We start from the raw sequence: 25390 nt of genomic DNA on the forward strand, positions 1-25390 counted from the left end.
AACTTCCCTAAGGCCTCATAACTAGTAAATGGCAACACCGAGGTTTAAATCCCTCTCTCTGGATACAATGTCTGTGTTTCTTTTATCCAAAAAGTGTCTCTGCTGTTGTACAATTTGAGAGGACTGTCTTTAAATAGGTGCACATAAAACTTCATAATATGCATATTCTGAATGTTTCCTTCAAAACAAATTAGTGTTTTGGATCAGCCATAGCCCAAATAGTGTACATAGCACTACACTATAAGTATATGATGTATATAATTGCTGTCTTTACTGTTTGATTTTTTATTTTTGACTTTGGAAATGTGTCTAATTTTAAGTTGTGTTGGTCGCTTGAGGAACCATGGACTACAGCTAGAAATATGTTGCCATTTTGTAAACCCTATCTAATTTTAGCATGAGTAGGCTGTATTAGTTTGCTAGGGCTGCTGTAACAAAGTACCACAGACCAGTAGCTGGCTTAGCAGAAGTTTATTTTCTCACAATTCTGTAGCCTTGATATCAAGTTATGTATCTGCCTGGTTAGTTTTTTCTGAGGTCTTCTTGGCTTGTAGATGGCTGTTTCATGATCGATTTCTCTACTGTATTTTCCATGACTTTTGTCTTTTCTGGGCAGACTAGTTTCCTCATATACTGCAAAGCATGCTGGAGCCAGAGGTGGTCTCTTATGTCTTGCAGAATTCCATACGTTATTCCTAGAACAGAAATCTGAGTATATTTAGTGTTCAGAGCACGGCAGTAAATCATTGAGGGGAGGGGGTGATGGAGGGATGGAGGGATTATCTTAAATTCCAGAAAATCATATCTGTTGGCATCTTTTAATTATATTTTAACCTATACGAATTAAGTAATTTCTGGTATGTCAATACTGTAAATTTAAATACCATGCATTTCATGGAAGATTTGTTTTTCAAGTATTTCACTTTTTTTTCCATTTTGCTTGTAACCAAAAAAATAGTCACATGTGTAGTGGTAGTAGAATATTTTGTTCAGACAATTTCTCAGATGTTAAGAGGTTTTTTTTTTTTTTAAAGATTTATTTATTTATACAAGCACTGGGTACAGTCAGAAGTATGGGAGGGTGAGAGAATTCACCAAAGCCAGAGCAGAGGGCAGAACAGGCAGACTGACGAAGTACACTGCTTAGGGAAGCAGCGGGCAGCAGGAGAGGTCTGTGTGCCATGTGGGACCCTCGCCCAGCGGCTGGGGATCGAGCCGGCGCTGCAGAGGCTGCCCAGCGCTCAACTGCTGCGCCACCGGGGAGGCCCCAAATGTTGAGGTTTTATGTAACCAACTTCCAGGTGTTTTGACCTCTATGTAGAATGATTCTCTCCAGTATCTCTGTGCATCTTGTCCATATTTACTGGTATGTGTCTTTCCTCCTCATTTAATCAGCAAAATTTTGTGTACCTACTATGTGTTAGGCATTGTGACTTAATATACAGATTCAGACTCTGTGACTTAATATACAGATTCAGACTCTGAAGAGCATTCTTTGAAGAATGCTCTTTTTGAGGAGAACATCCTTGGCTCTAGTTAAGAATAACCATTAACCATTTGAGAATCACTAACCAACCAGTGTGCTTTCCATTTCCAGCCTCATGTATTTTCTGGGTTACAGATTCCGCTTGGAAGTGAATTCTTAGTTGGAGGTTTCACTTCTTGTCCCTAGTTGGCATTATGATGATCTTAACCACCATCTGTATTCTATTTAATGATTTAATTTATCAAGTTTGTAGTGTAAAAATTCACATTTCAAGAATTTGGGTGGAGGCATAGTAAATGCTTAAATTAATGGCAAAATGTAATGGAAACATAAATGCAAGTAAAAGGTGAAGGAATACTCATGGGTTGGGTGGGGAGAACAAGAATGGAGGCAGTTACCATGTGATTATCACAATAGGAATGTTCATGGGCGTTAGTTTTCAGGCTCATTGGAGGAGTGTAAAACCCAGTTTGGGTTTGCAGGGTGGGCTAGAAAGATAAGACATCTTTATGCTAGAAAGATGAGACATCTGAATAAGTTTTCAGGAGGAGTCTTAAAAGGTAGAATATGGAGGTGGCTGGTGGTTGAATAGAACAACATTCTGACAGAGCAACTTGTGCAACAACACTTGAACAGCAATTCGGGTGTTCTTTACGAAATGGGAATTTATTTAATGTGGCTGGGCCATTAGGTACAAGGAGAGATCTTTAGAAATGAACCTGGGAAGGAATTTGAACTGTGTAGGCCTATAAGAGCTTAAATAGGGGCTTGGAAAAATTACTCTGATTCAACTGAGACTTAAGTGAAGAATAAAGGTGAACTTCTGGATTAATCAGGGAAACATACTATCTAAACTACTAAAGGGCAGTAGTTATGAAATTAGAAATGGGTAGATTTGAGAAATATTAAATACCATGGGATGATCGAGGTACAGGACAACTCCTGAGAGCATCTTTTGTTTCCTGGTTTGCATATATATATATATATATATATATATATATATAGTAGGTATTCAGTTAAAATTTGTTGAATGAGTAAAATTTATAAAATGGCTTGTTTTGGCGATGAGAGTTTGTAAGTTTTCTCATTTCTACATGTTTTTAGACCTCTGGGTATTACTGTTATGGGAATATAGAGTTGGTATTTTCACATAGGTCTGTATAAAAAGCTGTTGAAAGGCACATTGTCAAATTATTTCCTGTATTTCCCTCTAGGGTCACATAAATGGCAGACCTCCTGGTAGCATTAGGTTGTCTGTATCACTGCAGTGGTTCATGGTGTTGCATAGGATACTTTATTCCTGTGGCTAAATATTTAATTGAACTGTATTAAAATTACATACAAGCACTTTGAAAACTTTATTTGGTATTATTTGTTCTAAAGATAATAAATCTCTTTTTAAAAAAGATTTATTTATTTATGCATTCAAGAACTGGGGCACAGGCCCGAGATGCGGGGGGGGTGAGAGGATTCACCAGAGACAGTGGGGAGCAGAACAGGCAGATTGACTGAAATACACTGCTGTGAGGGGAGCAGCGGGCAAGTCAGGAGAGGTCTGCTGGGTCACCTCCCTGGCAGGCTGGGGAATCAAACTTATGCTGCAGTGGCTGTGGATAGCTTCAGAGGTTGTGTCTTTTTTTTAATTTTTTTTATTTTTATTTTTTTTATTTTTTTTTAATAAATTTTATTGTTATATTCCCCATACAATTGCAGCCCCCCCATTCTGACCCCAATCCCTCCCCTCCCGCCCCTGCCCCCCTAAAAGTGTCTCTGGTTCTTAGTTTTTTGTTGATTTTGATTTTCACTTTCTTATAGTTATTCATTTTCCTGGTCCCTTATTTAAGTTTTCTAGATTCCTGCTATGAGTGAGACCATCCGGTATTTTTCTTTTTGGCTTATTTCGCTGAGCATGATCCCTTCCAGCGCCATCCATGTTGCTGCAAATTGCATGTGTTTATCTTTTTTGAATGCTGAGTAATATTCCATGGTATATATGTACCACATCTTCTTGATCCAGTCATCTATTTTTGGGCATTTGGGTTGTTTCCAAAGCTTAGCTATTGTAAACAGTGCTGCTATAAACATAGGGGTGCAGGTGTTCTTTGGAATTGATGTTTCTGTGTCCTTTGGGTAAATACCTAGGAGTGGAATTGCTGGATCATATGGAAGCTCTATGTTTAGTAGGTCCAGAAATCTCCACACAGCTTTCCACAGTGGTTGGACCAGTTTGCACTCCCACCAACAGTGCAGAAGAGTTCCTTTTTCTCCACACCCTCGCCAACATTTGTTGTTGCTAGTTTTTTTAATATGTGCCATTCTCACTGGTGTAAGATGGTATCTCATGGTAGTTTTGATTTGCATTTCCCTGATGACAAGTGATGTTGAACATTTTTTCATATGCCTGTTGGCCATTTGCAATTCCTCTTCAGAGAAGTTTCTTTTTAGCTCTTCTGCCCATTTTTTGACTGGATTATTTTCTTTGTTGTTGTTGAGTCTCATCAGCTCTTTGCAGATTTTTGTGATCAGTCCTTTATCATTAGTGTTGGGTGCAAAAATGTTCTCCCAGTTGGTGGGGTTTCTCTTTGTTTTTGTTATTGTCTCTTTTGCTGTGCAGTGCAACACCCATTCATGATAAAAGCCCTTGAAATTCTTGGGATACAAGGAACATACCTTAACATCATAAAGGCCATCTATGACAAGCCAACAGCCAGTATCATTGTCAATGGTGAAAAGCTGAAAGCAATTCCATTAAGATCTGGAACAAGACAAGGATGTCCACTCTCACCACTGCTTTTCAATATAATACTGGAAGTCCTAGCCAGAGCAATAAGACAAGAGAAAGACATCCAAGGAATCCAAATAGGAAAAGAAGAAGTCAAACTATCACTATTTGCAGACGATATGATATTATACATAGAGAACCCCAAAAACTCCACAGAAAAGCTAATTCAACTCATCAATCAGTTCAGTAAAGTGGCAGGATACAAAATCAACACGCAAAAGTCAGTAGCCTTCCTATACACAAACAATAAATCTGAAGAAGAAGAAATCAAAAAAAACATCCCTTTCGTTATTGAAACAAAAAAAATCAAATACTTGGGAATAAATCTAACAAAAGAGGTAAAGGACCTATACAAAGAAAACTATAAAACACTGTTAAAAGAAATAGAAGAAGACACAAAGAAATGGAGAGATATCCCCTGCTCATGGATTGGAAGAATAAACATTATTAAAATGGCCATCCTTCCAAAAGCAATATACAGATTCAATGCTATTCCAATCAAAATTTCAATGTCATTCTTCAAAGAAATAGAACAATTATTGATGAAATTCATATGGAATCACAAAAAACCCCGAATAGCCAAAGCTCTCCTGAAAAAAAAAGAAGGGAATGGAGGCATCACACTCCCAGACTTCAAACTCTACTACAAAGCCATAATCATCAAAACTGCATGGTATTGGAACAAGAACAGACATACAGACCAATGGAATCGAATAGAAAATCCAGAAATAAACCCACAGATTTATGGTCAACTAATCTTTGACAAAGGAGCAAAGACTATGCATTGGAGCAAAGAAAGTTTGTTCAATAAATGGTGCTGGGAAAACTGGGTCGCTACATGCAAAAGAATGAAGCTCGACCACTACCTCACACCATACACAAAAATCAACTCAAAATGGATTAAAGAATTAGACATAAGACCTGAAACCATAAAATATATAGAAGGAAATATAGGCGAAACACTACGTGATTTGCACATCAAAGACATCTTTACAGACACATCACCCAAAGCAGTGATAGTGAAGGCGAAGATAAACAGAGGTTGTGTCTTAACCCCTTGCGCCATCAGGGAGGCCCCTCTAAAGATAATAAATCTTAACTAACTTAACCTCATTGGTGTATTTTCAGAAACGGGATTGAATTGACAAAATTGGTTGTTAATGAAAAGAAATTATCGTGGAATACATTATCTCAGTGGGCATACAGAAAAGATGAGGAAGAATGGAATATATGGACTATATAAGGTTATGCCCTAGTCCACTGCTACTCCAAACTGTAGCCTGCTTTCCTGCAGTGTTTGTATCCTCTGGCCACTTTAGAAGAACTTGAGCACATTAACCTAACCTCCATAAACTTTAGTGTTCTATACCTACAGACAAAGAATTGGTATGTATTCAAGGATTTTAGTAAATATTCCTTCTCTTTATGGTAGGATCTGCTTTAAAATGATTTTTATTTTTTATTTTTCAAAAGATTTATTTATTTATTTATTTATACAAGCACTGGGTACAGTCAGAAGTACGGAAGGGTGAGAGAATTCACCAGAGACAGAGTGGGGAACAGAACAGGCAGACTGACGAAATGCACTGCTGAGGCGAGCAGCGGGTGAGACAGGAGAGGTCTGTCGTGCCATGTGGGACCCTCGCCGGCGGCCAGGGATCGAACTGACGCGGTGGAGGCTGCGGGCAGCTTTGCAGCCTAGTGCTCAGCTGCTGCGCCACTAGGGGAGGCCCTAAAATAATTTTAAACAATATTTTCTGAGGTTTAAAATGGTGAATAAAAATAATTGGAATGACAAAACGGGTAGAAATTGTTTGGGATTAATTATATTCAAAATACAATCTTTTATTTAATAAGGATCAGTTAATATGTGGTGCTATCCAGATTTTCTTAATCTAGATTCCAATTAAAGGCACTCAGAGAACATTAATTCTTTTTCTTTTTTTTTTTTTTTTTTTTTTTTTTTTGGTTTTGCAGGTTTTTATTGGGATTACCCAGGTACACGGCAGGCAGGGGTGCTGGGGGGCTGGTAGGCTGGCAGTCCTCCCAGCCCCCAGCGGGTCTTCACTTTGGGCTCTCTGGCCTTCTCTCGGGCTTCTGCTTCTCTTGCTCAGAGAACATTAATTCTTTTTGGAGAAGAAATGTGACCCTTTTTTTGTGACTATAAGCTCTAAGATGACAGGTAGCCAAAAAAAAAAAAAAAAAAAAAAAAAGCTTTGTTTTTGGGTATGTTGTATCAATGTTGGCAAAAAAGATTTCAGGTAGATGATTATGCTAGCCATCATAAAACCTTTGTAATATAAGGGCAAACAAATATTAGGTGATTTGACAGGCTGCAAGTTCACTTTGGACTATTCTGGATTAGAGAACATGTTAGCTGCTGAGTGACTATTTGATCAGGATCACTGAATTTAAACTTGTCTCATTTTTGAATATTTTGTTGTTGGTTTTCATTGATTGTAATTGTTAAGAAAGGAGAAAGATTGTGATTAGAAAGTTACAAGAGGTTTTAGTGACCCTATTTTTCTATTTAAAATGTCAGTTTTGGACTTAAGAGAATTGAGTTTTGCTGGATTTTTATCTAAATGAATCTAGTTAATGACTTGAAGATAGCTAAACATCCCGATTGGTTTAACTCTGCTTAGAATATCTTTAGGTCAGGAATTACCACTTTCCACAGGTACTTATCAAGTATTATCTGTGGAATGAGACCCTTCCTAATAAGGCAATGCATATTATTAGAATAATTAACAATTAACAGTACTGTAAAAATACTAAGTGTTGTTACCGTATTTTCTACTTGTACTCTACAAGTGTCTTGGCGATGGAAGATGTTAAGATCTGTGTGAGAGTTGTTAGTGTCTGTCTTCTGAAAGCCTGGATGTGCTTTCCCCCTTGAAGGCTTGAAAGACCTGCTTTGGTATTTCTCACAACTTGTTCTCAGTGATGTTTCCGATCTGTACATGTCTAAAAGGATGATGTCTGTGGGATAAACAGCCGTACCATACGTGCTCAGCTGGTGTGTGTGGGCTTTGTCATTAGAAGTTGCCCAGGTGGGTGCTGCTTCCCTCCCTTGCCAACCTACCTAGCTTACGAGAGGTTATCGCCTTACTGAAGGGAGTAAGGAACTGCCCATGAAACTGGTTTAAAATATTTTTTTTCCCTGATTCATTTTAGCTACATTTTGTTTTGCTTTTTTTAATATTCCAGAAATTAAAAAAAACGTTTTGCAATTTTACTAGTTCCACCTTGGTAGAGCTAAGGTTTTTGTGTGAATCACAGACTATATTTCGGTAACATCTGTAGTTTGTATTTTCCCACTACTTAATCGTTCTTAAAACAAGTTTATTGGAAGAGATTTTCATTGGAAAAATCATTTTAACTTCTGTAACAAGGGAAAAACTGGGCCTCCCCGGTGGCGCATTGGTTGAACGCTGTGTTGCGAAGCTGCCTGCAGGCTCTGCAGCGCAGGTTCGATGCCCGGCTGCTCCCCTGGCCACCGGAGGAGGGTCCCACATGGCGCGCAGACCCCTCCTGCCGCCCGCTGCTCCTCTCAGCAGTGTACTTCGGTCCTTCTGCCTGCTCTGCTCCCCGCTCTGGCTCTGGTGAATTCTTTCACCTTCCCACACTTCTGACTTTACCCAGTGCTTGTTTGCATAAATAAATAAATAAATAAATCTTAAAAAAAAAAACAAAAACAAAAACAAGGGAAAAACTGTCTTTATTATATATATTCAACTTGGTATAAGGTAGGCGTTTGATAATGTTTTTGAATTGGTGGGAAAAACAAAGCAAACTGCAATATCTCACCTTAAGGAACTTGTATCAAATTAGAATTTATAATCCCCTCTTGATGCTAATTATTCCTCCCTTGTTGGGACTCTTTTATAGGTTATATTAAATATCCTTATTTAGTACATCTTTTATATCTTGATGTATTTGCATTATATTTCTAGCCATGGGCTTGTTGAGCCTAAAGAATACAAGCATTAGAATTACTGTCTTTGTCAACTAGTACCATTTTCTTTCATTTCTGGATTTTCCATTACTCTAATCCTTTGAAGAGTTGTGCATGTTCTAGTGTTGACCCTTGGGCCATTTTTGTTTTTGTGAACTGCGTGTTCTTAGTCGTTTTCCATTTTTCCTGTTCTCTTTACTCACTAATTTAATTTGTTAAGAGTTCCTATGTATTCTGGGTTTTAATTCCTTGTTTGTTTATAGATAGGTGTTTTTCTTCCAGTCTGTTATTTGCCTTTTAATTATTTTTATTTCTCCTTAATTGTGGCATTGCATTCAACTGTTGTATTTCCTCAGGTGTCTTTTAATCTATGACTTTTTTTTAAAAAAAAAGACTATTTACTTACGCATACAAGAACTGGGATGTAGGCCAGAGGGGTGTGTGTTTGTTGGTGGGGGGAAGATTTACTGGAGACAGAGCTGGGAGCAGAACAGGCAGTTCTACTGAAATACACTGCTGAGGGGAGCGGCGGGTGAGACAGGAGAGGTCGTCTGCGCCATGTGGGTAGATCAAACTCAGTGCTGCAGTGGCTGTGGACAGCTTCACAGTGCTAAGACTTCACCCCTTGCGCCACCAGGGAGGCTCCCTGCCAAATAGTGATTTTTATAGTTCCTACTATACTGATTAGTTGACTTGCTACTCTAAGCATTTTCATTTGGTGTGTATATATTTCTTCATATAAATTGTGGATTCATGAATTTTAGGTCATTATTATATCCATTGCCATAATTATCTTGATAGATTGAATTAGATTTGTCCAGTTGGTGTCAACTTTGTTAGAACTTTTTTTTGAGGTATGGAACCTACAATAATAGCTGAACTAAATTGTATTTAAATGTTTCTCTCTTTATGCTTATGGATTTTGTGTTGTACTTAATGGAATCCTTTTCACGCATTAACTCTGACTCCCTACTGTAGGTCACCAAGTTTTCTAACCATTGCTACTTGTCCTCTGACATTCTGTTCTTCACAACCCCAAACTGGGGCAGGGAAAAGGAGGGAAAAAGTACAGAAGAACCAAAAGTGAAATGATTACTGTGTATTACCAAAAACACAACCAATCAGGCACAACGCTTGTAAAAGAAATTTAACCCTCAGAACTGGTTCCAACTTTCCCCTTTTCGAGTAGTTTAAGTGTATTTAATCTTTTCTTAATGATTCAGAACTTAGGAGCTTTATTATTACTCTTTGTTGTTGTTGGTGGTGAGTCCTCTTGTATCATGAATTAAAACAAGATTATTTCTCTTTAGACTGTTTCTTTGAGACCATTATAATTCTAAGAGTTTTTTTTTTCTATTGTTTGCCAGTCATTTAGTAGTGCTTTGCTGTTGTTGTCAATACTTTATTCTTACAGTCTCCTTCCCAATTTGCTGTGAGATTAGGAAAGTAGACACACACAATTCTAATAAGCTAGGTTCAAATAAGAATAAACTTTGTGTGAGGCCCTGGGGGTCCCTATTAAAGAATGGATAGAATTGCATGTTTTTTCCTGCAGTTTTTTCCTGTTTTTCCCTACAGTGTTGATGGTGGTAGGGGACTCGGTCATGCAGTCTTGTAAGTGCCATTTGCTATAGTAAGGGAAGAGAAATTATCCTTATTTTATAGAGGAGAACTGGTAACATAATAAGTAGTTAGAGCTGGAGAATTTGAATCTGTCTTCTCCCTCCAAACCCATTAAATAAGCATTGTTTTTACTAAACCTCCTTCTCCATCCATTACTAATGCTTCCCGGAAAGCTTTGTTGTATGCTGGCTTTAACTATGGTTCTTTTGTTGACTTTATTAAATTTAAAATTTCAAATGAAGCCCAGTATGTTTTAGGCAGATAAGCACATAAACTTGGTTGACTATAAGGATCTGATTGGAAGTGAGAAGGTTGAGACTGTTAGACTTACTGATAATAAAAATAGATATTTGATTAATTTCTCCTGTCAGTGCTGTATGCTGGTTCACTCTTTGCAAAGTTTCACTCTTTGCATGGTTGGTTCCTATCAGGGGGCAGATGAAATGCTTCATCCAAAGAAAGCCCTTTCTTTCCCTACCTGAAATGACTCCCTCTTCTTACCTTCCTTGTCTTTTCTGTATCATATCACCCTACTTAATTCCTTTTTGGCACTTAATCACTTTCTGGAAATATCTTATTTGCCTCTTAGTTGTTCATTTACTATTTGGTAAAATGTACGTCTGTGATTTTTTTTTTTGGTGTTTTTTAAAGTTTATTTTTAATTTTTAAAAAATTTATTTATGTATATTTTACATCATTCTTCATTTTTGTGCAATGTGTGCTTTCTCCTCTCAGGTGTAGTCCCTTTAAAATTCCTGCCACCGATTCGCCTGTGAACCATCACCACGGTCCCTTGTGTGCTTCCCTCCCCAAGTCTGTGATTTTTATCCTTTGTTCGTTTTTTTTTTTGGGTTTGTCCCATCTCAAAGGCGGCATGTGTTTAGGTCTTTCTGAAGTCATCTGAGCACCTTCCTTTGCCCAGAGGCACTGAGCTTTCTGAATTCAGGACTTCTGTGAGGGTCTCATGACTTACTTAACCTGTGTTTCCATAGAACCTGGAATAAAATGACAGTACAGTAAACTGTGGTATCATTTAACAAATATTTGTGAAGTGAATTATTTATATTTATTGTTATTCTGTGCTAGGAATGACAAAGTATTAGCTTTTTCACTTGAGAGGTATGGTTGATGCTTATAGTCTTATGTGCTTTTAAAAGAGGAGCCAGATGGCGTAGTTACATTACTCCTGAGTGGTCCTACCATTTTATATGGTATTGTACTTTGGATATCATATCACTGAAAAATCTTGAAGGAAAAATAAAATCTGTCCAGTTTGGTGGCGTAGAATATTTGTGAGTCTTAAAAACCAAACAAGCAAAAAACACTCATTGAGTGAATCTTTGTCAGCCATTCTGGCAGAGCAGGAAGACGTTCTGGTCGATATTTTGTTTGCTTTTATTTTATAGTTAATATTTCCTTTTAGCTTCTATTTTTAGTACTGGAACTAGATTGGTGCAGGAAGAAGACAGGCAGCAAGCTGCTGTGGCCCCAGTTTAGTTTGTTTTGTGTTGTCGGATGATGAACATGTGGGGTATCAAGATTTGGATAAAGCCAGGGAAGAAGAATGATTTAGTTGGAGAAGGGAGGGAATGATGCTACCTTCCTTGACCTGGTTTATGGCAAGAAGCTAGCTAGCTACATCTCTATGCTTTGTTTTATTTTTGGAATAATTCTGGTGGTGGGAATAAAGAATATAGTGACGAGGAGAAATTGAAGAAAAATTTGCCCTACCTCAGGAACCCACAAAGTTTCCTAGGGAGACATAGGAATAACTGAATTTTTAGGGTTTGTTCTATCTCAAAACTGTGTGATTAGGTTCTGCGGAACTCTTCTGCATGTCTTTCTTGGTCATGCCCAGTGAGTAGAGAGAATTGAATTCAGGGACTTCTCAAATTATTCTTTTTTACTTGGTTTCCTTTTTCCTAAAATGATTTTAAAAACACTTAATGTGTATACAAAGCTCTGTGCCTATTAAATAATAGCCCTTTCCTGCTGCTAGTCACTGAAAGGAAAAAGACCAAAAGAAATTACCAATTTGTTTGAACTTTAGCATCTAACATCTGTTCAGCTTTTTTTTCCCCCTAACTCATTGAAGTCATTGAATCAAAACTTCAATAAGAATAAAAAGATGGGGAACATTAGGGAGGGAAAAAATTATTGCCTTAATTTATGTAGAAAATAGAAATAATATCTCTTTGCACATGCTGATGACTAAAAAAAGGACCAGATTTTGTATTTATTAATACAACCTTTAAAAAAGCACAGAGGTGTTTTGTTTGATTATGCATCTCTGTGGAATATCATGGCTCAACCATACCTCTCTCCCCACGGAATCTGGTAGGCAAGAAAAAATTAACTAGGGTTACATACAGAAATTGACAAGGAGCACATACATTTCTGGATTGTGGGACAGAATATTTTATAGGGTTAGTTGAAATGTATATAGAATTTCAGAGGACAGGCAAAATACTTACTATGCTTTCCTAGCTATATATAGTAATTGCTCAATAAATTGTTGCTGTTCATTATTTAGAGTGACTATTTGTTCTAGTTCCTAATAATGTATATTTTGATGGATGTTTATTTTTGAGCACTGAGACCATATTTATATTAATGTTAGATGAAAATTGAATTTCGGTACAAAACTTTATAAAATATTTTGCAATGAAGGCTTTTTTGTGTGTTTTGCATTTCTATTTTCATGACTTTTAGGCTGTCCTTGGTTTTAGATAAGACAAATTTGAATCTTTGATTCTCTTTTCTTCAAGGTCCTCTATCTTCCTTTGTAGGCGTTTTGCATAGCAAATACTGGTCTTACTGTGTTGAATGCTAAGTTTACTTCAATATCTGGTATTAGATAGTTTGTGTAATATTAAGTGCAATTTTTTTTAACTTTTTTTTTTTTTTAAAGATTTATTTATTTATGCATACAAGAGCTGCGGCACAGGCCAGAAATGCGGTGGGGAGGAGGAGTGAGAGGATTCACCAGAGAGTGCGGAACAGAACAGGCAGAGTGACTGAAATACACTGCTGAGGGGAGCAGCGGGCAAGACTGGAGAGGTCTGCTTCTCCATGTGGGTTGTTCCCTGGCTGCCTGGGGATCAAATGTGTGCTGCAGAGGCTGCAGATCACTTCTTAGTGTGGTGCTTAACCCCTTGCGCCACCAGGGAGGCCCTTAAATGAAATGTTTTTAACATGTTGGTTGCAGTAGTGAAGTAGATAATTGTGCAATGTGAACATTATATATACTGAATTGCTTTTCTGTTTTAAATATTGAGTGGAAATATTTTAATCTTTGTATGCCAAGAACTCTAGACTTTCTTTCCCACCCCTCCTTACTTAGAAGCTGGTGGAGATGGAGTGTTAATAAATGCCATCACCCGTTCCCTTCCCCCCAGACTGAGCGCTGGAGCCTAGTTTGCCTGCAGCTGCAGTGGTAGGCATCTTTCAGGAAGTGACCTTGGCTTGTATTAATCAAATTCAGAACACACAAAAAAGCTTCTTGCTAACATGCTGACTTGATGTAAAATTTTATCGCATCCATTTTCTTTCAAAATGAGGCCATCTTATAAAAAGAAGATACACAGAAGAATCCTCTAATATAGTATATGAAAAAGCTTCTGTCAGGCATGTTTAGAAAAAATTCTAGATTTAAAAAGCATAGATATTTTATTGACAAATATGCATAAGATTAAATCTTCAAGGGTTGGGAGTAGTTACTAGAAAACTGCTTGTTTGAATGTTGAATTAAAAAAACTCCATACAACGCATCAAGTTTATTTACTGTTAACTGACAATTAAAGTCCCTATGGAACCTTTATACAGTATGTATTTTGAGGTCCTTCAGCATTAAGCAAGAGACTACCTTTGTGTTTTCAGAAATAACTGTGGTGTCTTACTTTGTTTGCTTGGATAAAGAAATGAATAACCTACAGTAAGTAATTTTCTTTGGCAGGGACAGTGGTCCCAGGCTCTTCTAAATATAAGATTAAATTTAAGTTAATAAGACCGCTAAATTTCGACCACCTATATGTATTAATAAGAAAAAGGTTACCATATACAAAATCAAACATCTGCATATTTTAGATTTAACTGATTTTTACCTATAGAACAGTTAATGTAACTCCACTTTCATCATATACTGCTTCAAAGAAATCTAGTTTTTAAAATGTGTGTATGGAGTATAGATCTATATTTAACCTTGCCTCAGTATTAAATACAGAATGTTGAAAAAAGTATTTAATGGACTAGTTCACCGATGTTCTCTGCATTTGCAGGAAATTTACATAAAAAGACAAATAAGGGAGCAGTTGTGTCTATTGCCAAAGGGTTCATTTTTTTAGTTTATTACATAGAGCATCACTGCGGGGTATTTGGAGGGGGGAATAATGGAAGAGAAAGCTTAAACTTTAGGAACTATGCCTTCATCTTGGTAGATTTGCAGTATTAAAATAGGCTTGTTGGATGTTAATAGTAATGACTTGGAGAGGAGGTGGGGAATCTATGCAAATAAAAAATTGGGATGCAGATACTTTAAATGTCTTCATTATCTGAGTTATTTTTAAAGCATTTACTGGAAGCACAACCAGCGTCATCTTTCATCTTATTGTAAATTGCTCATGGAATTTCACCCTCATGGAGATAAATCTGCTTCCTTAACCTGCATAAGTTCACTCTTTGTCTTAATATTAGCATTAATGATTTGTTTGTTAGGGATCGCAGGATAAAGACGCAGATTTCAAGGAGAAAGATGAAGATGATGGTTGCTTGATCATTTTGCCCCTCAACTGTCAAAAACATGTAATCTGAAATGAAATAGTCACCTTGAACTTAAAATGTTCCCCTCCCAACCAAAAAAGAAGAAAAGAAAAAGGAGAGCTTTACTAGGAAAGGATCCTGGTATGCAGTCCCGGTAGCCAATGAGTTAATGTTCATTTGCAGCCTGAGGGGTCAGCATGCAGTCTCTGCTTCCTGATTGGCTGCTAAAAGGTGAAATTGAAACCACTGTAAACTTTTGACCCTGTAGCAATTCTTGTGGAACGCCTGCCACTGGTGGAGCCCAGTGCTTCGCGCACCTCCCCACCCAACCCTCCCACCCCTTTTCCTGTATTTATTTTGTGTGATCGTGCAGCACTGCATGCAGTATTTCCCAGAGAGGGGGGAGAGGGAGGCTGAACAAGCACCAGCAAGCGGCTTGCTCACATGCTTGTTTTAGTAACCATGTCATTAGCACTACAATTCAGCCAAGGATATGGGGCCTGTTAATAAACCAGTCTGCTAAACCGGATTTTTTAGTTGTCTCCTTAATCTCAAGGTAATGAGAAAAATGCAGAATAGTTATATTTATTGCCATTGTTCAGTGGATAGTATCCTTGTGTAAGCAAAATGTATAGCATAGTTTCCTGAATATGTTGTTTTAAAAATAGCTTTCATTTTCAGTCCTTTATATTTCCCATTAATGATTACCATGTCTCATAATTTTTACATAAATGGTTAACATTTTATTAGTGTTTTGTTCTCCTTTCCCTATGTGTTTTAAGGAAACTTCATGGCATTTTGATGATAGCTGTGGAAAATAATTTAAGAAATTATCTGTACATTCAATTTTCACTAATAACCCCAACCCCTCAAAATGGTTTTGGTTTTGTTTTCATTTGCATTTAAATAGTGCTTTATCATTACCACAGCTCAGTTTCTGTCCCTCCTTTAATGTTCTTAATCGGCTCCATTTCTTCAACTTCTGGTTCTTCCTTATATCCCCACTGTCCGACGGACATTGATGCTCAGCAGATACTTACTGGATGAACATAGTTTTCAGAACTAAAGTAGCTGTTTGCACCTGCTTATTAATGGTGGGAACCATCTTTTGCTTCTACTTCTGAGTGCCAGTGTATAGTCTGGCATCTTAAAAGGTATGTAGTCTAGGTAATCTTTAATTGAATTCAGTGTCTCATTCAAGGTCATTTTAAGAGGTTGAACTTCCAAACTCTAGGATTTCTGAAACCCAGGCTTCTGTTTTCACTGTATCATACAAATCTTGAGATTTACTCCATACAAGATTTAACATTTATTATAATTTATTAATGGCTGCAGAATAAACATTGTGAATCGACTTTTTTCCTTTCTAGTATATATTTCAGGATAATGGTAATACATAACATTCCTTTTTTAACCCCATCTTTAATTAGGCATGATATACTGTAATTTGAAATAATTCCTGTCTCCCTTGTCAGAAGATATGTAAAGACGTTTGTGGTCGTATAGCCAGCGTGCTCTTGGGGACCAGATACACTGCCTCTTGTTTACTTGCACACATAATAATAGGCCAAGGAAAAAAACACATAGTAAAAAAACACTTTTTACTGAGTTAATACAGCTTAAAAAAGTGATGACCTTTTAATGTAAGATTTGCACGAATTTTACCTTGTTTTTTACTCTCAGTATAGCTACAGATTGCTTGCACTTCATTGTTGTAAGTGAAATCTGTTAGTTTTGACAAAGAATATAATTTATTGTTGGATAAACTGCAGAAGAATGTTTAATTTATACCAATATTATGTAGCCTTTAACCTGAAATTTAATCGATTCATAAACAATCTGCAGTGTTTTGAAGATGAGCAAACAACAACTGGCTTTTCCCAAGATGGTGGTTCCCTATCTCTAAAATTTTAGGGGACTGAAGTCAGAGGGAATCTTCAAGAGCATTGCCTGTAGCAGCAGGAAAAAACAATGAGTTAATATGTTTAATAACCCCATTCAATATTCAACAGCCACAGAAAAACATGTTCATAATATTCAGTGGTGTCTTTTTGTCCACTTGGTGTTTTCAAGCATCAGCGTTACACAGTTTGCATTTTCCTCTGTCAACTCCCCTCCCCTAGTTTGATTCTTTGTTCTTGCCTTGAGGCACATCTCAGATTGGCTATTAACAAAGCTCAGTTTGATTTTTCTCCCCTCTTCATTAGCTTTCTAGTGATACAGCTTTTGATAATATGGGTCTCATCAGTTACTTTTTAGTTCAAGAAAATTAATGTCCCTCCATCAGATATCTACTATTTTTGGAAAAATGTCAATTGGTTTATTTGTCACTGGTTTTATATTTGTTAGTGAGATTGATTAATGTTTCAATTATGAAAAGGGATAAGAATAAACTTATTTTTGGTAGTTTAAAATTATGGTCCCAAGACCACCATATGTGCTAGAACTGTTGCCTCTGCAGAATCTTGTTTCCAGACAAGTTACCTGCGGTTTCCCTAACAATTCCATACTTTACAGGATTCTGTACATGTTTTCTCTTTGGACTGTGGATTATGGGGATACAAACTGACTGGCTCAGCACACTCCTTTGGATACTTCTTATCAGCAACATAATAATACTTGGAAATTAATGTAGATTCTGTTGTCCACCTCCCTCACTGGACAGCAGTATTTGTTTCCTGAGTTTGCCCTTATGGCTCTAGGTACATTCTGACTCATTCCTTTTCCTGCTCCGCCACTCCTTCCATTTCTGAAATGAAACTTGATTTACAAGCAGGCCCAGAAAACCTTAGATTTTCTTTGCAGAAGTTCTGCCTACCTGCCTTCCTCCATCAACTTCCTCTAAGTAAGTTGGATATCATAAAAATTCAAGTTAGAAAATATTGAATTCATTTGAAAACTAATGCTAATGATTGTTTTTTTTTATTTCAATATGCTTGGGAATTCCTATGTGCAAATAGTCTTGCTTGGCTAATAATTTTTTATTTATTGAGCATTTATTGAGCATTGTATTTATGTACTCTGTGCTGGTAATTAGTAATTATACTTTTTCACTTAATCTTCATAAGAATTTATGAAATCTAAGGCTTGAGGAAGGCTTAAGTCAGTTGACTTACCTAACTAGTAAGTGAAAGAGCTGGAGTTGAGTCTGTATCTGGCTGACTCCAAGCTGCTTCTGCTCTTTAACCTCATGCTAACTACTAGTTACACTGTTGTGGAATGGAAGATACATTCTAAGAACCAACTTACTTTGGCACACGTCTAGATTTTAGGCTGGAGACTAAACTGATTATAAATAGTTATGTTAGTGGATATAGCTGTTCTTTTTACAACTTTAATTGTATGGCACTGATACACTACCTGGATTTTCTTCTTTTTCCTTTGAGAATCACATGTGTGTTCTCCCCCTCCCCCCCCCCCCCCCCATTTTTTCACTTTAATTTGGATGATATGTACATTCCTTGGAATTAGTGAATATCTCCACCCTTCCCCCAGACAACCTGGCAGTTCTAGCATGGGCACAGTTATTACTGTTGTTGTCTTGGTAGAGGTACCACTGGAATTAGTGGCAGTCAGTTTGTTGTTGCTTTATTTTTATTTTGTTGATACATTTGAAAATTCATAAGGTGAGGGTATGTTTTTATTGGTTTACTTTCTTGTTCCAGAGACCATTCCATATTTTCTCAACTACAAATCTACTGTTTATATGTTCATGTATTCTATTGCAAATTATTTTGAAGAATTGCCTAACATTTCCCTTGTCTACATTTAAAAAAATTTTCTGTTGATATCAAAATGCGGCCTTTTCTACAGGGAAAGAAAACTCCCAGGGCTCTTGTCTTCTTCCTTGCTTGCTTGCTTGCTCCGTCCATCTGTCCGTCTGTCCACCCACCCATCCATCCATCCATCCATTCATCTAGGGGGTGGGTATCTACTGTTTTTGGACTTGGGTATTTAAGCATTAACTTCTGCCAGGACATTAATATTGCTTTGTTAATTGTTGAACATTGCTTTTAGACAGGGAAGACGCCCTAAATTCAGATTACTCATCTGCTTTGATTTCTTTTCAGGATTTGGAGCTGGTTTCCTCCACCTCAACTTTGCATTGTCCTTGATTACAAACGGTGACAGAATATATTGTGTATTCCATGCCTGACGTTAAGCAGCAGTAGTAGTATATGGCCAAATGAGCCATCAGCTCAAATAACTAGGAAAAGGCCTTATATTGATAGCTTTTTGTTTGTTGGCTTTGTATAGCAAGGAAGGGAAAGATGGGAAAAGTTTGTGAATAACTAGTAATAATACTTACATTAAGAAAGGGCAATATAATTCAACCTCCCCTCCCCTGTTTTTTGTCCTCAGGATCAAAATACTTGCTGAACAGTGGAGTCAGAGACCAATAAAAATAGACTACTTGAACGTCATTTGACTGGTTAGCCAGGTAATTCAGTTTTACTTTGACTTGATCCTTTGTAATCCTTTCTGACTTCATTCTTCTGAGATACTCCCCTGCCCTTTTTTTTGATTTATGATTTAATTTTAAAGTTTTACATTTCATGTTTTTCTCTTTAATGGTGTTAGTTAAATGAATGAATGGTCTTGGAATCAGTAAATAGGTGTATGTCCATGTAAGTACAGATACATAAAAACATCTTTTCTGAGGAGGAGGGAAACTGCATGCTACAGGTACGTAGGAGACTGCTCTCTCGCCCATTATTTCCCAGTTTTATTGGAATTTAGTCAAAGTCTGAGTCAGTCCCACCTATTTTTACTACTTCACCTTGTTAAGATTTGTTTTCCCATATTGCTTATGCTGACCAATAATATTTCATCTTAATTCCTCTGCTAACTTTTATTACTGCACCAGACAAGGAAAAATAAGAATAGAGAAAGTTGTCTGATAGTCAAGAAAGCAATTATGCTTTGCTTAGGTAGTTAAATTTTTCTGTTAGTCATATCATAATTTTCTTGATTTAACTAAACCTGAAATCTGAGTCGTTTTTTAAATTTTTTTTTTAAAGATTTATTTTATTTATACACAAGCAGGGGTACAGGCCAGATGGGCGGGAGGGTGAGAGAATTCACCAGAGACAGAATGGGGAACAGAATAGGCAGACTGACGAAACACACTGCTGAGGGAGCAGCGGGCGAGACAGGAGAGATCTGCCGTACCATGTGGGATTCTCGCCGGCTGGCGGGGATTGAACCCATGGTGCAAAGGCTGCAAACAGCTTCACAGTGCGGCGCTCAGCCGCCTGCACTACCAGGGAGGCCCCCGTTTTTAAATCTTTTAAATCGTTTAAAAATCTTCCCCCTCTCACTACTTTTAAAAAATAGGCCTTATTTGATTTTCTGTTTTCATGTCACTTGGATTTATTCTGCTTTCTGTTACTGATTTTAGCTTCTTAGCCAAAACCCCATAATTGTCTCCTTGTGTTTGTTCAAATGTCCCTTTATTGCTTATTTACTGTTTCTACCTATTTGAAATTTTTTAAGAAAACTTTCTTAAAAACATTCCTTTGGGGCCTCCCTGGTGGAGCACGGGGTTAAGTCTCAGCACTATCAAGCTATTGCCAGCCAGTGCAGCACACGTTTGATCCCCAGCCAGGGAACTTAAAATGACTGGAGAATTTGTATGTAGTACTCTTCTCTTAACCATTCTGCTCAAGACTGAGAATAAAACAAATTGTGTTCTTAAATTATTGGAATTAGTTCTCTTCACTTTTATATCTTCTCTTACTTTCTGCATAATTTAGTTATGGTATTTATTTGAAATGAACTTAGGTTTATTTGGTTGCTTGACTTTCAGTTTATTTTTTTTTAAGATTTATTTATTTATGCATACAAGAACTGGGGTACAGGCTAGAGATGCGGGGGTGAGAGGATTCACCAGAGACAGAGTGGGGAACAGAACAGGCAGACTGAAGTATACTGCTGAGGGGAGCAGTGGGCGAGACAGGAGAGGTCTGCTGTGCCATGTGGGTTTCTCCCTGGTCGGCCAGGGATTGAACTTGTGCTGCAGAGACTGGGGATAGCTTCACAGTGTGGTGCTTATTAACCCCTTGCGCCACTAGGGAGGCCCAGCATAAATTTTTAAAAGATGCATCCACATTATTGCTGGTATCAGTGTTTCTTCTTTTATTGCTATTCTTTTATTCTGTTGGTGTGTATCTATGTAATCTGTGTTTACTGATTTTGGCTCTCTATGAATGTAGATTTGGGCATTCAAACACAGCTTTTGTGTGGGTTTTTTTCTTCCCCCTTTGGGCAAATACCCACGAGTGCAACTGCAGTGTCTTATGTTAAGTGTGTGCTAAAGAAACTGTGAAACTGTTTTCTTCAAGTGGTTGTACTGTTTTGTATTCTATCTGCAGTATTTTCGAGTCCAAGCTGCACAGCTTTCCTATTTTGTATTGTCAGTCTTTGATTTTAGCCCATTCTAATGGGGGTAGTGGAATTACATTGTGGATGTCATTTGTATTTCTGTGATGTCTAATTGATACTGAGAATAATTCCTTAAACGTATTAACTTTCATGAATTGTCTATTCAGATGTTTTTGCACATTTTAGAAATTGGGTGTTTTGCTTTTCTATTGTATGTTTTTTTTTTAAATATATGCTAGATACTAATCTGTATTTTTCAGATGCATTTTGAGAGTATTTGTAATCTTTGCCTTTTTCTTAGTTTTGGAATTTTAAAGTATAGTTTGTCAATATTTTTTTTTTAGGGTCAGTGCATTTTTATGCACGAAGAGATCTTTGCCCTACCCTTATGAAGATTGCCTTCTGTATTTTTTTGTAGAACTTCTATAGTTTTTAAGCTTTATATTTAGGTCTGTGATCCATTTGATACAATTTTTTTTAAGATTTATTTTATTTATACAAGAACCAGGGTACAGGCCAGATGCACGGGAGGGTGAGAGGGACTCACCAGAGACAGAGTGGGGAACAGAACAGGCAGAATGACCGAAATACACTGCTGAGGGGAGCAACAGGTGAGACAGGAAAGGTCTGCCACGCCATGTGGGTTAACTCCCTGGCTGGGGATAGCTTGAGAGTGCTGAGACTTAACCCCTTGTGCTACCAGGGAGGGAGGATCAGTTTCAAAAATATGGACATTCTGTTTCAGGGCTGTTAGTTGAGAAGACTCTTCCTTCATTGCATCTCCTTGCTAACTTTATCAACGAATCATGTACAACACCATCTCTTTCTGATTTTTTTTTCTGTTCCATTGATTGTATCAATCCATTTTTCCATATGCAGTGTCCTGATTACTACAGGTGTGAAATTAGGTAGTGTGGGCAGCTTTTCCCCTCTGTTTGGCTGATTTAGGGCTTTTAAATTTTTGATACAAATTTCTGAATTAGTTTGTCAGTCACTACTATGGTGTTAATCACTCTGAGTAGCAGCCCTGTGGAATCTAGCCAGTTAGGCCATTTTGGTAATTATCTTGTCAGTAAGTTCAGTAAGATTACCAGGCTCTGTTTGGATTCCTCATCTTCCTGTGCTGTGTTCTGGAAATTGCTTCCTGGTAGAAAACTTGCATTGTGGTAGGGCTCAAATTGCCTTCTTCCCTCCTGTGTACGCCCCAGTATCTCTTATCTCAGGCTTCTTCCTCCTGTGCACACCCCAGCTTCTCTAATCTCAGGAACCACAGTTTTTCCACTGCTTGTTTTCTTCTATCTGAATGTAGTTTGTTGTAATTTGTCCAGCTTTTGCTGGGATGGATCCTGTTAGTTTCTCAAGTAGAAGTCCCACAGCTGATTGAATTTATTAAAGAAAAATTCTCATTTTTTAAAATTTAAAATTACATAGATGGGAAAGAATGCCTTTGTTACCATATAAGCTTCTTTGAGGCTATTTATTGAACAGCTTTTAAGGCTAGAAGATTAATTTCAGTGTGGAAGTGTTTATTTTTTTTTAAAGGAATGTAGGGTTGAATTTTTAAAGTCATATATATTTGTTCTTATATATATATTTTTTAGAACTTTTTCACTGCGAAAGGAAATGTTATCTTTTGAATGGGGTAGTCAGATTAAAAAAAGTCCTCTCTATACAATCAAGAGAGTAATATAGACTTAGGGACAATGGTGACATTTTCTTTGAAATGCGTGTGCATGTGCATGTAATCTAGACATTCAAGTGGTTAGATTTATTGTTCTTTCTGGATAACATTACAGTATTTCAGATAGTGATTTTATTTTATTTTTTTAATTTAAATTTTATTTTTATATTCCCCATGCAATTATAACCCCCTTATTTTGACCCCAATCCCTCCTTTCCCCGCCCCCCACTCCCCCATAGAGTGTCTCTGATTCATAGTTGTTTGTTGATTTTGATATTTTATTTCTTATAGTTATTCTTTTTCTTGGTCCCTTATTTAAGTTTTCTAGATTCCTGCTATGAGTGAAACCATCCGGTATTTTTCTTTTTCTTTCTAGCTTATTTCGCTGAGCATGATCCCTTCCAGCGCCATCCATGTTGCTGCAAATTGCATGTGTTTACCTTTTTTGAATGCTGAGTAATATTCCATGGTGTGTATGTACCACATCTTCTTGATCCAGTCATCTATTTTTGGGCATTTGGGTTGTTTCCAAAGCTTAGCTATTGTAAAAAGTGCTGCTATAAACATAGGGGTGCCGGTGCTCTTTGGAATGGATGTTTATGTGTCCTTTGTATATGTGCTGCCGAAGCGAGCACTGTTTATGTGTCCTTTGGGTAAATACCTAGGAGTGGAATTGCTGGATCATATGGAAGCTCTATGTTTAGTAGGTCAAGAAATCTCCACACAGCTCTCCATAGTGGTTGGACGAGTTTGCACTCCCACCAACAGTGCAGGAGAGTTCCTTTTTCTCCACAACCTCGCCAACATTTGTTGTTGCTAGTTTTTTTTAATATATGCCATTCTCACTGGTGTAAGATGGTATCTCATGGTAGTTTTGATTTGCATTTCCCTGATTACAAGTGATGTTGAACATTTTTTCATATGCCTGTTGGCCATTTGCATTTCCTCTTCAGAGAAGTTTCTTTTTAGCTCTTCTGCCCATTTTTTGACTGGATTATTTTCTTTGTTTTTGTTGAGTCTCATCAGCTCTTTGTAGATTTTTGTGATCAGTCCTTTATCATTAGTGTTGTGTGCAAAAATATTCTCCCATTCGGTGGGGTTTCTCTTTGTTTTGGTTATTGTCTCTTTTGCTGTGCAGAAGCTCTTTAATTTGATGTAGTCCCAGCTGTTTATCTTTGCCTTCACTATCACTGCTTTGGGTGATATGTCTGTAAAGATGTCTTTGATGTGCATATCATGTAGTGTTTTGCCTATATTTCCTTCTATGTATTTTATGGTTTCAGGTCTTATGTCTAGTTCTTTAATCCATTTTGAGTTGGTTTTTGTGCATGGTGTTAGGTAGTAGTCAAGCTTCATTCTTTTGCATGTAGCGACCCATTTTTCCCAGCACCATTTATTGAACAAACTTTCTTTGCTCCAATGCATATTCTTTGCTCCTTTGTCAAAGATTAGTTGACCATAAATCTGTGGGTTTATTTTTGGATTTTCTATTCGATTCCATTGGTCTGTGTGTCTGTTTTTGTTCCAATACCATGCAGTTTTGATGATTATGGCTTTGTAGTAGAGTTTGAAGTCTGGGAGTGTGATGCCTCCATTCCCTTCTTTCTTTTTCAGGAGAGCTTTGGCAATTCGGGGTTTTTTGTGATTCCATATGAATTTCATCAATAATTGTTCTATTTCTTTGAAGAATGACATTGAAATTTTGATTGGAATAGCATTGAATCTGTATATTGCTTTTGGTAGGATGGCCATTTTAATAATGTTTATTCTTCCAATCCATGAGCAGGGGATGTCTCTCCATTTCTTTGTGTCTTCTTCTATTTCTTTTAACAGTGTTTTATAGTTTTCTTTGTATAGGTCCTTTACCTCTTTTGTTAGATTTATTCCCAAATATTTGATTTTTTTTGTTTCAATAATAAAAGGGATTTTTTTTTTTGATTTCTTCTTCAGATTTATTGTTTGTGTATAGGAAAGCTAGGAAGGCTACTGACTTTTGCGTGTTGATTTTCTATCCTGTCACTTTACTGAACTGATTGATTAGTTGAATTAGTTTTTCTGTGGAGTTTTTGGGGTTCTCTATGTATATTATCATATCATCTGCAAATAGTGATAGTTTGACTTCTTTTCCTATTTGGATTCCTTGTATGTCTTTCTCTTGTCTTATTGCTCTGGCTAGGACTTCCAGTATTATATTGAAAAGCAGTGGTGAGAGTGGACATCCTTGTCTTGTTCCAGATCTTAATGGAAATGCTTTCAGCTTTTCACCATTGAGAATGATAGTGGCTGTTGGCTTGTCATATATGGCCTTTATGATGTTGAGGTATGTTCCTTGTATCCCAAGAATTTCAAGGGCTTTTATCATGAATGGGTGTTGCACTTTGTTGAAAGCTTTCTTAGCATCTATTGATATTATCATATGTTTTTATATTTTTTTTTGTTGATGTGTTGGATAACGTTGATTGATTTTCGGATGTTGAACCATCCTTGTGTCCCTGGAATGAATCCTACTTGGGGTAAATTATCTTATGGATACATTGTTGGATCCTGATAGCTAAAATTTTATTGAGGATTTTTGCATCAGTGTTCATTAGCGAGATTGGCCTGTAGTTTTCTTTTTTTGTGTTGTCCTTGTTCGTTTTTGGTATTAGTGTAATGTTGGCTTTATAGAACGTGTTCTTATATTTTGAGAGTAGGAAACCTACCCAAATTCTTCACCAG

At 37.1% G+C, this 25390-nt stretch overlaps 1 protein-coding gene across 9 annotated transcripts in view; it reads left to right on the top strand.

The window, feature by feature from the left end:
• NCOA3 (nuclear receptor coactivator 3) overlaps positions 1-25390 on the top strand; it is a 111256-nt gene that overhangs the window by 36670 nt on the left and 49196 nt on the right. For 5 of the 9 annotated variants that reach the window (XM_037499898.2, XM_037499914.2, XM_037499922.2 and 2 more), the window contains exon 2: positions 18970-19048. The exons of 2 other annotated variants lie outside the window; for them this stretch is intronic. The gene's annotated coding sequence lies outside the window, so the exon portion shown is untranslated. Of the gene's footprint in view, positions 1-14992; positions 15164-17429; positions 17453-18969; positions 19049-25390 lie in introns of those variants that run through there. 2 more of the 9 variants (XM_054698102.1, XM_054698106.1) reach the window with 2 other exon arrangements.

This window comes from Talpa occidentalis, unplaced genomic scaffold (assembly GCF_014898055.3).
Source record: "Talpa occidentalis isolate TD23 unplaced genomic scaffold, MPIMG_talOcc4v2.1 talOcc4.10, whole genome shotgun sequence".
Lineage (NCBI taxonomy): Eukaryota > Metazoa > Chordata > Mammalia > Eulipotyphla > Talpidae > Talpa > Talpa occidentalis.